The following is a 14,289-nucleotide window of genomic DNA, read 5'->3' as shown; positions in this document are numbered from 1 at the left end:
TTTGTAACGGCTAATTAATTTGTGTTTATCAAAAGAAAGTTTACCGCCCAGGGCTGTATCTTTTTACATGCAAAATTTAAGAAATTCTTAAAGCGTGTTTAACACTTGTAAAAAAAAAAGAACAACTTACATAACAAGTAACATCTCTGTAAAATTTAAAAAAGATGCAAAGTAATTCAAAATAATCACTTAAATAACGCAAACACTTAAATTACATAATATCTATTAAAGTGCTCCTCATCAAACTTTAAAATTTATATGTAGCTTAAATGTTAACACAACACCCTAATTACCATGAAAGTAGCAAAAAAATTATTACACAACACCCTAAGATTTCCTAGAGTTGAGTATATGTATGTAAACAAAGCAATAGTTTTTTACCGTATATACTGAGCGGAAAATACAGAGCTGACAATATGCCGGTGTAGCGCACGTGCAGCCGATGACACCAATACACTTAAAGCGTTTGACGCAATTATTTGTTCGTTTCCAGGGTACTTATGGCAAACAAATTTGTATGTTAAATATTGCATGCAATAAACTATCATTTCAGCAGTTTGACAGTTTTGTTTTCATTTCTATGAAAACTTCGAAGAGGCAAAAAAGTTCATTTACATATACATACATATACCCACGGGTATTTTAAAAAGAGTAGCGAGTATTAAGACGGTGGTGTTAAATTATAAAATTAAAGTACGAAATAATGAGCATATTTTCAAAATAATTTAACATATTTTTCCAAAAAATTTATATGTTATTTAATATTTTTAATTTGCAAAAAAATTCTACCAAATGGATTGGCGAATGAGCGAAGTTTTAAATTTAATAAAATCAAAATATCATTGCCCAAATTAAATTTAATCATTTAAATGGTATATAAAAATTATGCTAAAATTATTTAAGTCTGAAAATAAATATAAATCTTATATATAAAATCTTTTTTTTTCAAGAAATACATTTGTAGAAAAAAGTATATTTCTACTATTTTACACCCAAATTTGTTCATCCTTAAAAAATTTAAACGGTTCAAGAGCTCAAAACATGCGCTATATTAGCTCGAACATACCTATCCGGCGCCATTTCGCAATTTATTATGTTATTATAACAAATGCCTACATACAGATTGGGCAACGGCAGTGGTAATAGATTTGACATTTATGCCCGGTTTCACAGTTCATACTTAAGTTGTGCCTAAATGAAATCTTGCATTACTGAGTAGTTGCATACTGAGTAGTCGTTTGCGTTTCACAGTCAATGCTTAATTTCTATAAAATTTTATTATGATATATGGCAACGTTGTGAGCAACATACATATGTTTTACAAATGTCATCCATAAACATATCTTTGAAATATTTAAATTATTACAGACAACGTATAAATTTGGAAGGAAAGTTATGTCATAAATGGATAAAAACCAGAAAGGAACACCGAATTTCATCGCTAGCGAGTCGGAGCACCTATTGGAACTGGTGAAAAAACAAAAAGCTATCATCGAATGCAAGCGGACAGACACTTGCACGAACGCTAAGAAATATGCCGCATAAAAGCGTATCGAGTATGATTTCAATTCACAGTGTCCATCTAGCTGCCATCGCAGCGCAAAAATATTGAAGAAAAAGTATCTCAATCTGAAAAGAGAGGTAAAACAAGTAAGGAAGGTCTAAGTTCGGGTGTCACCGAACATTTTATACTCTCGCATGATAAAGTGAGAATCGAGATTTAATTTTCCGTCATTTACATATTTTTTTTATTTTGCTGTAAAATTAATTAGATTAGTAGTTCCTGAGATATGGTTTTTGGTCCATAAGTGGGCGACGCCACGCCCATTTTCAATTAAAAAAAAAAGCCTGGGTGCAGCTTCCTTCTGCCATTTCTTCCGTAAAATTTAGTGTTTCTGACGTTCTTTATTAGTCGGTTAACGCACTTTTAGTGATTTTCAACATAACCTTTTGTATGGGAGGTGGGCGTGGTTATTATCCGATTTCTTCCATTTTTGAACTGTATATGGAAATACCTGAGGGAAACGACTCTATAGAGTTTGGTTGACATAGCTATAGTAGTTTCCGAGATATTTACAAAAAACTTATTAGGGGGCGGGGCCACGCCCACTTTTCCAAAAAAATTACGTCCAAATATGCCCCTCTCTAATGCGATCCTTTGTACCAAATTTCACTTTAATATCTTTATTTATGGCTTAGTTATGACACTTTATAGGTTTTCGGATTTCGCCATTTTGTGGTCGTGGCAGTGGGCCGATTTTTCCCATCTTCGAACTTAACCTTCTTATGGAGCCAAGAAATACGTGTACCAAGTTTCATCATGATATCTCAATTTTTACTCAAGTTACAGCTTGCACGGACAGACAGACACACATCCGGATTTCAACTCTACTCGTCACCTGATCACTTTGCTACTCGTAATAGCCCTGACAGACGAGCAAAATTAATGCGCCTCAAGTAACGCTAATGCGAATTGAAATTTTATGGTGACAGACGGCAGGCTTGTGCATTTAGACAGCTGATAGTGAAATTTGTTTCTTTATTAAAAAAAAGGGTGAAATAAAAATGAATCAGATAAATTATTAAAAGAAATTTTGGTAATTTTGGAAAATCAATATAAATTTAACGAAAAAATTCGTTTATTATTATCTACGTTAAAAAATAATAGAGTGAAATTAATAGCATTAATTGATTGTAATGCGGAAAAAGTGTGCAAAAAAGTTAAGAATATTGGAAAAATGGATAGCAAAAGTGCGACATCTGTCAATAAATAGCAAAAATCGGCCATTTTTGAGCAATGTTGCCTACTCAAATTTAGTAAAATCAACCAAATGCACGGAATTCTTGTGCATTACAAACTTGCATTAACATGGGTCAAATGCGCAAATAAATGTAAATTAAGCCCGCTAATGCATATTGCGCTGTCGTCTGTCAGGGCTATAACCCTATATCTGACTCTTTTAGTTTTAGGACTTACAAACAACCGTTATGTGAACAAAACTATAATACTCTCCTTAGCAACTTTGTTGCGAGAGTATAAAAAGCGAGTTGCAGAGGATAAAAGATCTTTTTGTTTAACTGGAGGAGGATCACCATCAATGAAAATGCTAACTGAGTTTGATGAAAAGCTTTTGGCTGTGTTGCATGGGAAGCAAGTTAATGGCATGCAGGGTGTGTATAACAATGATGTAATTGCCATAATAATTGATGGTGAGTTTATTTTCATGATATTTTAAATGTATGATTTTATCAATCTCTGAAATAGAATCCGTGATATTGGCGGAAGATATATTAGAAAGCATAGTGGATTTCGAAAACACGACTGAGGTGGAAAATTATAAAGGAATAAATGGTAAAGAATGTTAAAGTAAAAAAATACCAGAATAAGTACAAAGAATCTACCTATCTATCTTTTAGAATCCGACAACGTTACATTAAACGTTGAATCATACCAGCTTTGGAACAAATACAGGGTAGGCCATTTAAAGTTGACCGATTTGTTTCTAAAAAAAAAAGAACAAAAGAAAACAATGTTTTTTGTTCATTTCAAAAATAATTTATTTTGGTCCAAGGGGATTTGTTTCAGCTAATATTTAAAAATTAGATCGCGTAAATGGGCACCTTTAGCTTTGACAGCTAAATGCACTCTTTTTTCGACATTTTCCATGACTTTGGCCAATGTTTCGGATGATATGGCGGCTGTTTCACGTCGAATGTTGGCTTTCAGTTGAGCTAAGGTCTTTGGCTTATTAGCGTATACCTTGGATTTCAAATAACCCCACAAATAAAAGTCTGGTGGCGTCAAATCTGGTGATCTCGGTGGCCAGTCAACATCACCATTTTTCGATATCAATCGCCCGGGGAAAAATGGTCGCAATAAATTGATTGTTGGTCGAGCTGTATGGCATGTAGCCCCGTCCTGTTGAAACCAGAAGTTATCCATGTCATTTTCGCGAATAATGGGTATCACAAAATCCGTTATCATGGCTCGATAACGCTCACCATTGACTGTTGTCGTGGCTCCATCATCGTCTTCGAAAAAATACGGTCCGATGATCATATTCGCGCAAACACCGCACCAAACTGTTACTTTTTGGTCGAAAAGAGGCTGTTCTTCAATTAATTGAGGATTTTCGGTGGCATAAAATCGGCAATTTTGCTTGTTTACGCCTCCATTCAACGAGAAATGTGCCTCGTCTGACATGATGAGTTTTTTTTTTTTGAAAAGTTATTTTGAATATAAAGCTGAACAATTTCAGCGCGTTCTTTTGGAGTGTACTGTTCCATGGTATAAATTGTCTTCGAATGACGCTTCTAACGCGGTATGACATTAGCCGATTTGTCAGCGCTGTTAAAAGTTACAGCGTTGCCAGATGGGTCAACTTTAAATGGCCTACCCATGATATGATCCCAGCAAGATGAAAACTCCAATAGATTCAAAACTAAAATTTGAAGAAAAATGCTTGGGCAAAGTTAGCAGATATAAAAGCAAAATGGACGGAAGAAAAATATGAAGTGGAAATAAAAATAATACTCGAAGCACGAACAAAGAATGAAGCTATTAGAAGAAAGTAACAACTTATCCACGAAGTTGATGAAAGAAAAACATGATTTGGAAATGAAAATTTTAGCAGCAGATTTGGAACGAAAGAAAAAGGAGCTGGAAGGGTGAAATGAAAAATAAATATACGTAAAATTATAAACGTATTTGTTAAACTACAATAAACTGAAGTAATTATCTAATTAACATTTTCTGGTAACATTGTATATTGTATGACTTTGAGCAGTGCGATTATTGGGTATATTAATCATATTATTTACAACATCTTCAATTTCATTTGAAAGTGGCGGAGCCATTGCGAAATGTAGGCACCTTGCCGCGGTGCAGGGGCTTAGGGGCAAGGCATACTCGGCATCCCCCAACCGGTGTGGATGGTGCTGATAGGCACTGCCCAGGCAGGATGTCGGGTGCCACATGCGTGCGCCAACCAATAGCTACCACCTTCTAATCCAGGGTGTTATGCGATTCCCGTGCCCATTGGATGATTTGCAGCCAGGAGGTAAATTCGGCTGTATTCTAACGGAGCCTCCCCAACACCTGGCCGAATTGGGGAGTAACTGTGGCCTTACCCCGTCAAGGGGCTCTGACGTGGCGGCCCCCTAGTTCTCCATTAAAATAATAGACCCAACACCCAAAGGGTCGTAAGGACAAGATAACCGTGCAAAAACAGCGGCCCGGCTGCATAAAGCTCTGACCAGAGGTACAAATGACGCAGTAATAGCAATTAAAAGAGATTATGGGACATTTACGCAGAGGACAGAGCCACGGAGCTTCATGAGCGCTGTTCCCAGAGACAGTTCGGGAAGACCAATTTCTACCTGTGATCTAACACAGGCCATCCCGCGAGAATTGGAGAATCGTCAAACAGCTGTTTACAGCGGATTCGATCAAGTGGGCAATGGCCTCGTTTGAGAGAGAGCAGTTTTTACTGCCTCACCTGGTTCGGCTGCTGGGAGAAAGCTTCGCAATGGCGTACATATCCGAAGTATGGAGGACATCGAAGGTGATCTTCATACCCAAGGTAGGAAGGAAAGACAACTCACTGGCGAAATCTTTCAGGCCAAACAACCTAACGTCTTTCCTACTAAAAACCATGGAGAAGATCGTGGACCATGAAATAAGGACGAAAGCGCTGAAGGGAGCACCCCTGCATGCGGCTCAGCATGGCTGCAGAGCGGGCAGTTCTACCAGTACTGCTCTGTACCAGTTGACCTCTGAGAGAGAGAGTTCACTGTAGCATGGAGAGGTGATGCTTTACGCGTTCTTGGACATCGAAGGTACCTTTGATAACACGTCTCCCAAGAGTGTAGCCAAGGCACTGGAGAAAAGAAATGTAGCAGCACCGGTGCGTGGATAGATAGAAGCCGTACTGCGCACCAGAGTTGCTGAGACCACAGTAGGTGATAAAAGGATTCATCTCGGCACAACAAGAGGCTGCCCACATGGGGGTGTGTTATCACCCCTGCTCTGGGCGTAGACGACCTGTTGGCACTGCTAACGGACAATGGAATCCGCTGCCAAGGGTATGCGGACGACATTGTAATTATAGCCAAAGGTAAATATGGGGACACTCTCTGTGACTTAATACAAAGAGGTCTAAACCTGGCGAAGGGGTGGTATAGGGAGGTTGAATTGAATATCAATCCCTCCAAGACGACCGTAGTCCCGTTTACGAGACGCAGGTCCCTACCCGGTCTCAGGAAGCTCACACTTGGGGGCAGAGAGATAGGGATGACCAACAGTGTCAAATACGTCGGTTTGATACTAGATTCTACTCCGCGGTGGAAGCAGCATGTAAACCTGACCTTGGTCAAAGCAACAAAAGCTTTAATGGTGTGCAATCGGCTGGCGAGAAAGTCCTGGGGCTGTAAGCCAAGGATCGTTAGGTGGTTGTACACCATGATAGTGTGGCCAATAATCACGTACAGGGCGGTGGCCTGGGCCTCAAAAGCGTCGCAAACTTCGGTAAACACCAAACTATCGAAGCTACAGCGGCTAGCCTGTGTCCTCATGACAGGCGCAATGCGTACTTGTCCAACGGCAGCACTGGAGGTTCTGCCCGAACTTACTCCGCTTCATTTGGTTATGGGTCAGGTAGCCAAGCACACACAAATAACGGCAGAGGGATGTGGCAAAGGCAAGGTAATCTCGTCCCAGAGGATGGAAAAGATAAGTGGCGATATACCATCAGCCCTCCTCCCGAAGGACAAGACTACCAAAACAGTTAACTTCAAGAAAAAGTTTAAGGTCACCCTCGGCGGCAAAGACGAGTGGAATGACTCCAATCTCGAGTTGATGTTGAGGAATAGCACGTTGAGGTGGTACACCGATGGCTCGAAAATGTCAGAGGGAATCGGTGCAGGGATCGTGGGCCCACGCACTAAGCTCTCCATATCCATGGGAGACTTCCCGAGCATTTGTCAGGCAGAAGTTTTTGCCATAAGTCGGTGTATATAAATAAACCTCCATCGCAATGAGCGAATAGCCATTCTCAGCTATAGTCAAGCGGCGCTAAAAGCGATCTCCTCTTACGAGATCAAATCGCTACTAGTGCAGGAGTGCAGGGAAAGGCTGAACAGCCTTACAGAACGAAACTAGGTACACCTAATCTGGGTGCCTGGTCACAGAGGTATAGCCGGTAACGAACTGGCGGACGAGCTCGCCCGCTCCACAGCCTCCACCAAGATGGTAGGACCCGAACCCTTTACTGGGGTATGTGCCATACCATACCATAAAGGAGCTACTCCGCAAGGAAGAAAGAGTGGGCACGGAAGAGCATTGGCAACAAACACTTGATATGAGACATGCCAAATTGCTAATTGGAGGATACAACTTACGTGGGTTCAAAGTTGTAATAAACCTCCCCAGGAACAAACTCAGGCTATTGGTTGCATGGTATACTGGCCACTGCAAGCTGAATAGGCATCTGCATAACATGGGCCTATCCTCTTTCGCTAACTGCCGGTTCTGCGACATGGAGCCTGAAACCCCGGAACACCTGCTGATCGACTGCACAGCAGTCTGTAGATGCAGGATTAAGGCTCTTGGATCCATGTTTCCGGTTAGAGATCACATCGTTAGCACCCGTTAGTTTATTGGTCTTCATCAATGCGCTGGGAATACATAAGTGAGTCTATGTGCTTTAGGAGAGGGCACAATAGACCAAAGGTCTCGGTGCATTCCTCATCTTTCAATCAATATCGCGATTATTGCAGCAGATGTTGTGTAATACTGCTGTTGCAAAAATAATGTTTTGGTTTTTTCTAGGTGCAAGCGCAAGCCCAGTGATAATATCGAGTTCTTATATGAGACTCGTTAAAAAAATTTTCGGCACTCGTATTGAGATGCAAAAGTGGCGTAATCACGAAGTGGTTATTTTCATAACCACTGTCTGCAACAGCTATTCCAGAACCAAACTCTCCAGATTCTAATCGACAATGAATCCGAGAGTTACGGAAAATAGTAACATCATGTGTTGATACAGGCCACCGTGCAACGATGTCTGTTCAAATATCATTGAACATGCTTACTTATCAGCAAAGCCGAAATTCTACTGAATATAAATATCTATTTATATATTAATATACTTACATACATACATATATACATAATGCATTTACATGCAATGCACATCTAATAATAATAAAAATGCATGGGACACAAATCATAAATTTACAGAAGAGATAACACACACACACATGTATTAAATTGTGCATTTCAAAATAACCCCATGTCCAGCACCAATAAACAATATGCTGCAATAGATACAAACATACACACATACACATATATTTAGTTATTTAACCTTAGAACCGAGAGTTGGGCACTCAGTGCCAGTTATAAGTTAACAAAATTTTAAGTACATAGCTCTTATAATAAGAAAGTAACGGCATTTTATATGGTGAGTACGCTATACGTGACTTGGGGCACTCAGTGCCCATAGAATTTCTTCATATATTTTGTATGAAGAGTCGTAATTCTCTAACGGTTTTGATGATTATTGTTCATTTCTAATTAGTTTCGCGTAAAATTTTCGAGTGAACAGTTGATTTTTAGTTGTGACAAATATTATTTTTTGAAATGAGTGAGGAATTGGCGATTTATTTGGCCAACTTACGTCGTGAATTGACCGAAGAAGAAGAGGAGAATATTTCAAATTATTTGAATGCTAATGATAGCGATGATGATGATGGTGGAAGAGAACATAAATTTGGTGATGACCACGAATCGATACCCAGTGACCAATCGGACTCTGGAGATGATAATGCTGAGCCCATTAGAGATCCACGTTTCGAAGAATATATCCAGGAGGAGACTGCTGTATATATGGACCCTGACGAATGCAGATTTGATTTGTCAAATACAGCTATTGAGGGTAATCGTGGAGAAAAGTATTGTGGTCAGGGAAGGAACAATCAAACAGTATGGTGGTCAAAACCAAGCCAAACTGAAAAACGACGAGCGGAACTTGCATTGGAAATGCGTAGACAATCAACGTCACTATGCACGGAAAGTTTTGGATCTAAAAGTAATGCCTTCATACGCGTTTTCCCAGCGTCTCTTGTTGAAGTTATTGCTCTTGAGACGAATAGGAAAGCTAAAAGAGTAATACAGGCAAACATGCATCAAACAGTTCCAAAAAAAATGAGATATTGGCAAGACACAAATGCGGAGGAATTATATGCTTTTATTGCAATAATTTTATATTCCGGTGCTGAGAAGGCAAACTTAGTTCAAGCTAAGGACCTTTTTCACAAAACGAACATGCCCTTTTATAGAGCAGTGATGTCACTGCATCGGTTTGAACAATTGTGCCGTTTTATACGCTTTGACGATTCCCAGACTCGCGCTGAGAGACTACGATACGACAAATTGGCGCCTATTCGTCATGCTTGGACATTATTCTTGGCGAATTTGCAGATACCATTCGTCCCAAGTAAAGAATTAACAGTTGATGAGCAGTTGCTTTCAACAAGAAACCGATGCAGTTTCCGCCAATACATTCCCTCTAAGCCTGGAAAATATGGCATAAAAATATTTTGGCTTGTTGACGGAAAAACCAACTATCCACTTGCAGGCGAAATATATTTGGGTGCACAGCCTAATGAACAGCGGTCGCCTGGTATTGCGCGCAATCTCGTTATGCGACTCGCCAACCGATATTTGGACAGAGGTATGAATATCACGATGGACAACTTTTTCACAAGCTATGACTTGGCGGAAGATTTGCTTGTGCGGACTACTACCTTGGTGGGCACAATAAGAGGCAATATGTCGCAACTGCCAAAATTATTTATATCCTCTGAAGAAGCTAAAAAAAGGGGTATGTTTGAATCAGTGTTTTGTTTCTCAAAATCAATGCAATTAGTAAGCTTTACAACACATTCGAAGAAAAACGTGCTAGTGTTTTCAACTGCTCATGCCAGCGAAGATGTAAGTCCTGTAACAAAAAAACCACAAGTCATACATGATTATAATGAGCATAAAGGTGGGGTTGATACTTTTGACTAAATGCTACGTGGATTCTCTGGCAAAAGAAAAACAAATCGCTGGCCCATGGCATTATCTTATAATATGCTGGATATTGCTGGACTTGCAGCGTTCAGACTGTTTGATCTTAGCCACCCTATGTGGAATACCAATAAGTCTAAAAAGTGCAAAATATTTTTGAAAGAACTCTCTATGGAGCTAGCGCAAAAGCAATTACAAAACCGATGCAAAACAAGAATTAATTCTTCAACTAAAATTGCAATGGACTTGATAAATTTCAAATGGGTTCCTGCAGTGACGAGCTCGCTTCCAACTGTACAGGTTGGCTTTCATAATTTAATTTTAGTTCATTTGAAATATGTTTCACTATTTTCTTTTCTTGCCACAGATAAACACTTTAAAACGGCGGTGTGAAACCTGCAAAACTGCTAAGATCGATAATAAAACAACAGCAGTTTGTGACCATTGCCTTGTTCCGACATGTACCAAACACTATATAAGGGCATGTGAAAAGTGCTATTTTGCAAAATACAATGCCGAAGCCGATACGGACTCAGACAATGATGAAGATGTGGACAATACTCCAACAACATCTACAGCCAATCAAAATGCATCAAAGAGACAGCGAAGAATTTCACCCATTTGAGCATTTCGAAATTAAAACTTTATTTGATTTTCATATTTTTCAATAAAAATACATTTGTTTCTAACAATAAACACAAGTTTCGATAAATTATTTGCATAAACAAGCGAGATATTGACGTTTTTGTAAAAAAAAACGTCTTAAAAGTCTAAATTTTCAAACAAAATACATTACTGGGCACTCAGTGCCCAAGTCACGAGATTAAGTTGTATAGCCATGTCACGGTTCTAAGGTTAAGATAGTTTTAAAATTTGAAGATAAGCAAAAAAAATACGAAATGAAATTAGAACGAATAAATTCTCACTCCAGTCATCGACTGACACTCAAAGCGAACGGTTGTGTTTTTGTGCTATTGGTGGTTTTTTGCTATTCTCCCACACCTTTTTCGTAAGTGCATTCTAACTCCAATAACTTTCATTTAAAGCACCTGTTAAAGAGTGTATATATTATAGTATAGTGAACAACAAGAAACATGCCCCCAGGGGGACACTCTCTTGATGATAACAGGTTCTCTCTGTTATCAACAAGTCCCAAATCAAAAAGAAAAAAAATTCAAGCATTTCCCAATAACGATTTCCCAAGCCTTCTTCCAACAACAAAAGATAACCCAAGATATTTAGTGCAAAGTGCAACGAACTCTCAAAAACCCATAAACAAATATTCGTGTTTTGCTGTGCACAAAGCGTTAAAAAATATAAGCACCGAAATAATAAGCATATCAGAACTTAGAGACGGAAAACTTTTATTATTAGTTAAAAATAACAACATAGCTCAAAAATTCATATCAACGAAAACTTTCGCATATGTGATGTAGAAGTAAAACTTCACAACAACCTTAACTACACAAAAGGAACAATTTACGCACCATGCCTCAACGAAATCTCAGACGACGAAATCATTAAACACTTAAAACCAGAAGGAGTTGTATCAATATTCAAATTCCCTAAATACATTAATCAAAAGCCAGTACCTAGTGGAGTCGTTCTCCTGACCTTTGATAAATATCACCTACCTGAAAAAATTGAAGTGTCATGGTACACAACTAAGGTAAGGCCATACTATCCAATGAGGTGCAAAAACTGCCAACTTTTAGGTCATACAACAAAACGATGTACTAAAGTCGCTGTTTGCGACAAGTGCGCTCTCCCCCCTCACCAACCATCCCCTTATACTCGCTCCTTTTGCATAAACTGTTCAGGTAATCACGCATCTTCTGACAAAATATGTCCCAAATTTATACAAATGAAACAAATAATAACAATAAAAACTGACAAAAAGTGCTCCATGCGAGAAGCAATAAAAATACAAAAAACCCAGTTCACTCCTGCACTCAGTGAAAACTCTGCTACATTCGCTAGTATAGCTAAAAATACTACCAACAACTTAATAGAAAATAACAAACTCTCAAAAATCTCTTCTACAGAAAATATTCCTTCTATTACTAACAACAAACCTACCAACAATATGTATCAAAAAACACAAGAAAAAGAAATAACCGAAAACAATTTCACCACAGCAAACATAGCAAACACAACAACAACAGTATCAGTCGATGACTCTCAAACCCACGCAATGATCTCATCATTGCTTTCTCACCTTACAGCTCCTATACTAACAACACCTACAATATACTCACCTCAACCTACAATACTCCCCGCTCTGACAACAGATAATGAAATGATAGAGTAAATAATGCGAATTTTACAGTGGAATATAAATGGCTTACTTAATAACTACCCTGATTTAAATATCCTTATTAATGAATTTTGTCCGGAAATTATTTCACTCCAAGAAACCCACACCCCTTACAATAAAAAGGTATACCCACCTAATAAATACCATAGCTATTTCCACAATAGCCCACAAAACTTATACGCCAAACAAGGAATTGCAGTTTTCGTCAAGAAATCTGTAAATCATAAGCAAATTCCAATCGTCAGCAAAATTTCTTGTTTAGCTATTGAAATAGAAATTGGATTCAAATTTACAATTATTAATTGCTACATACCACCTCATCAAAATTTTACTTATAGAGAACTCGTAAATATCATAAATCAGTTTACTACTCCAATTATCATAATGGGAGACTTCAATGCATGGAGTCCATTGTGGGGATCATCGACAGTGAATAAAAGGGGGGAAATCATTGAAGATTTAGTCATTTCAAATGATCTTATCGTGCTAAACGATGGTAAAGCAACTCACTTCTCTACACATAACACCTTCACACATCCCGACATTATCCTGGCCTCATCTACAATAGCACCCAAACTCCTTTCTCATACAATCGATGACCTCCACAGTAGCGATCACTTTCCCATAGTCACATCCCTCTCCATCCCTAAAACGTACAATGTTAAGCCAAGATCCAAATTTCTAACCGAAAAGGCAGACTGGGAAAAATTCATCAATATTTCAGCAAGTTTATCCAATACTAAGAGCTCTAGAGAAAACGTAAATGCTGAAGCATCTGCTATTAAGACTATTATTCGTTCCGCAGCTCATTTAACCATTCCTCAAAATAACACCCAAAGGTTTTCAGCAAAATTACCGTATTGGTCTAATCTATTATCTATTCTCCGAAATAGGAAAAAGTATTTGTGGGCAACATTCAAACACAATAGAACTGACGATAATTTAATTGAATATAAAAAGGCTAATGCTAACTTTAGAAAGGATTTAAGGTTGGCTAAAAGGCAATCATTAGAAAATATAACAGCCAATATAAACCCAAATACGAAGCCGAAACAAATATGGTCCGATATAAAAATGCTAACAGGATCCACACACAGATTCAGTATATCCCACATTAACACGCCTTCAGGACCTATTTACACATCCCAAGAAATCGCGGAAAAATTTGCAGAAACATGGTCATCATATTCCTCTGAAACAAACTTTCCTCCTACATTTAACGCAATTAAAAAACGAATAGAAAATGAAACCTACTCTAACTCGTCACCGTCTCCAAATGCACTTCATATTGAAGCTGATATTACACTTAACGAATTCGATACGACACTTTCGACCTTAAAAGGAAAAACACCCGGTGCAGACAAAATAACCTATCCCATCTTAAAAAATCTCCCATCCTCGCTTAAACAAAGACTAGTGAACCTCTATAATAAAATACTAAACTCTGGTATATATCCTCAACAATGGAAAGTTTCCTTAGTCATTCCCATCCTTAAACCTAATAAACCTTCTTCCTGCATCGAGAACTACAGACCCATTTCCCTTTTACCCTGTATGTCCAAGATATTAGAAAAAATAATTTCCTCGAGACTGATGTGGTATGCAAAAGTAAATCGACTCATAAGTCCGCACCAATTCGGGTTTCAAAAAGGATTAGGAGTAATAGACCCCCTGTTACAATTTGAACACTTCGCTTCCACTAGCTTGACATCCCGTAATCACGTTTCAGTTCTAAGCCTGGATTTAGAAAAAGCTTTCGACAGGGTTGGAGCTCACATGGTACTCAGTGAACTTAAGCAATGGAAAATTGGAAACAAAATGTTTAGCATTATAAAATCTTTCTTATATCAACGAAAATTTATCGTATGTGCCAATAAATGCCAATCACAGGTTTTCAAGT

At 38.3% G+C, this 14,289-nt stretch overlaps 1 pseudogene; it reads left to right on the top strand.

Annotated features, from left to right (window-relative positions):
- Positions 1 to 988: 988 nt before the first annotated feature.
- LOC125779506 (uncharacterized) lies at positions 989 to 3,366 on the top strand (annotated as a pseudogene).
- Positions 3,367 to 14,289: the final 10,923 nt, after the last annotated feature.

The sequence above is a fragment of the Bactrocera dorsalis genome, chromosome 6 (assembly GCF_023373825.1).
Source record: "Bactrocera dorsalis isolate Fly_Bdor chromosome 6, ASM2337382v1, whole genome shotgun sequence".
NCBI lineage: Eukaryota > Metazoa > Arthropoda > Insecta > Diptera > Tephritidae > Bactrocera > Bactrocera dorsalis.
Note: the sequence above shows the minus strand (reverse complement) of the source record. Positions and strands in the feature narration are given on the sequence as shown.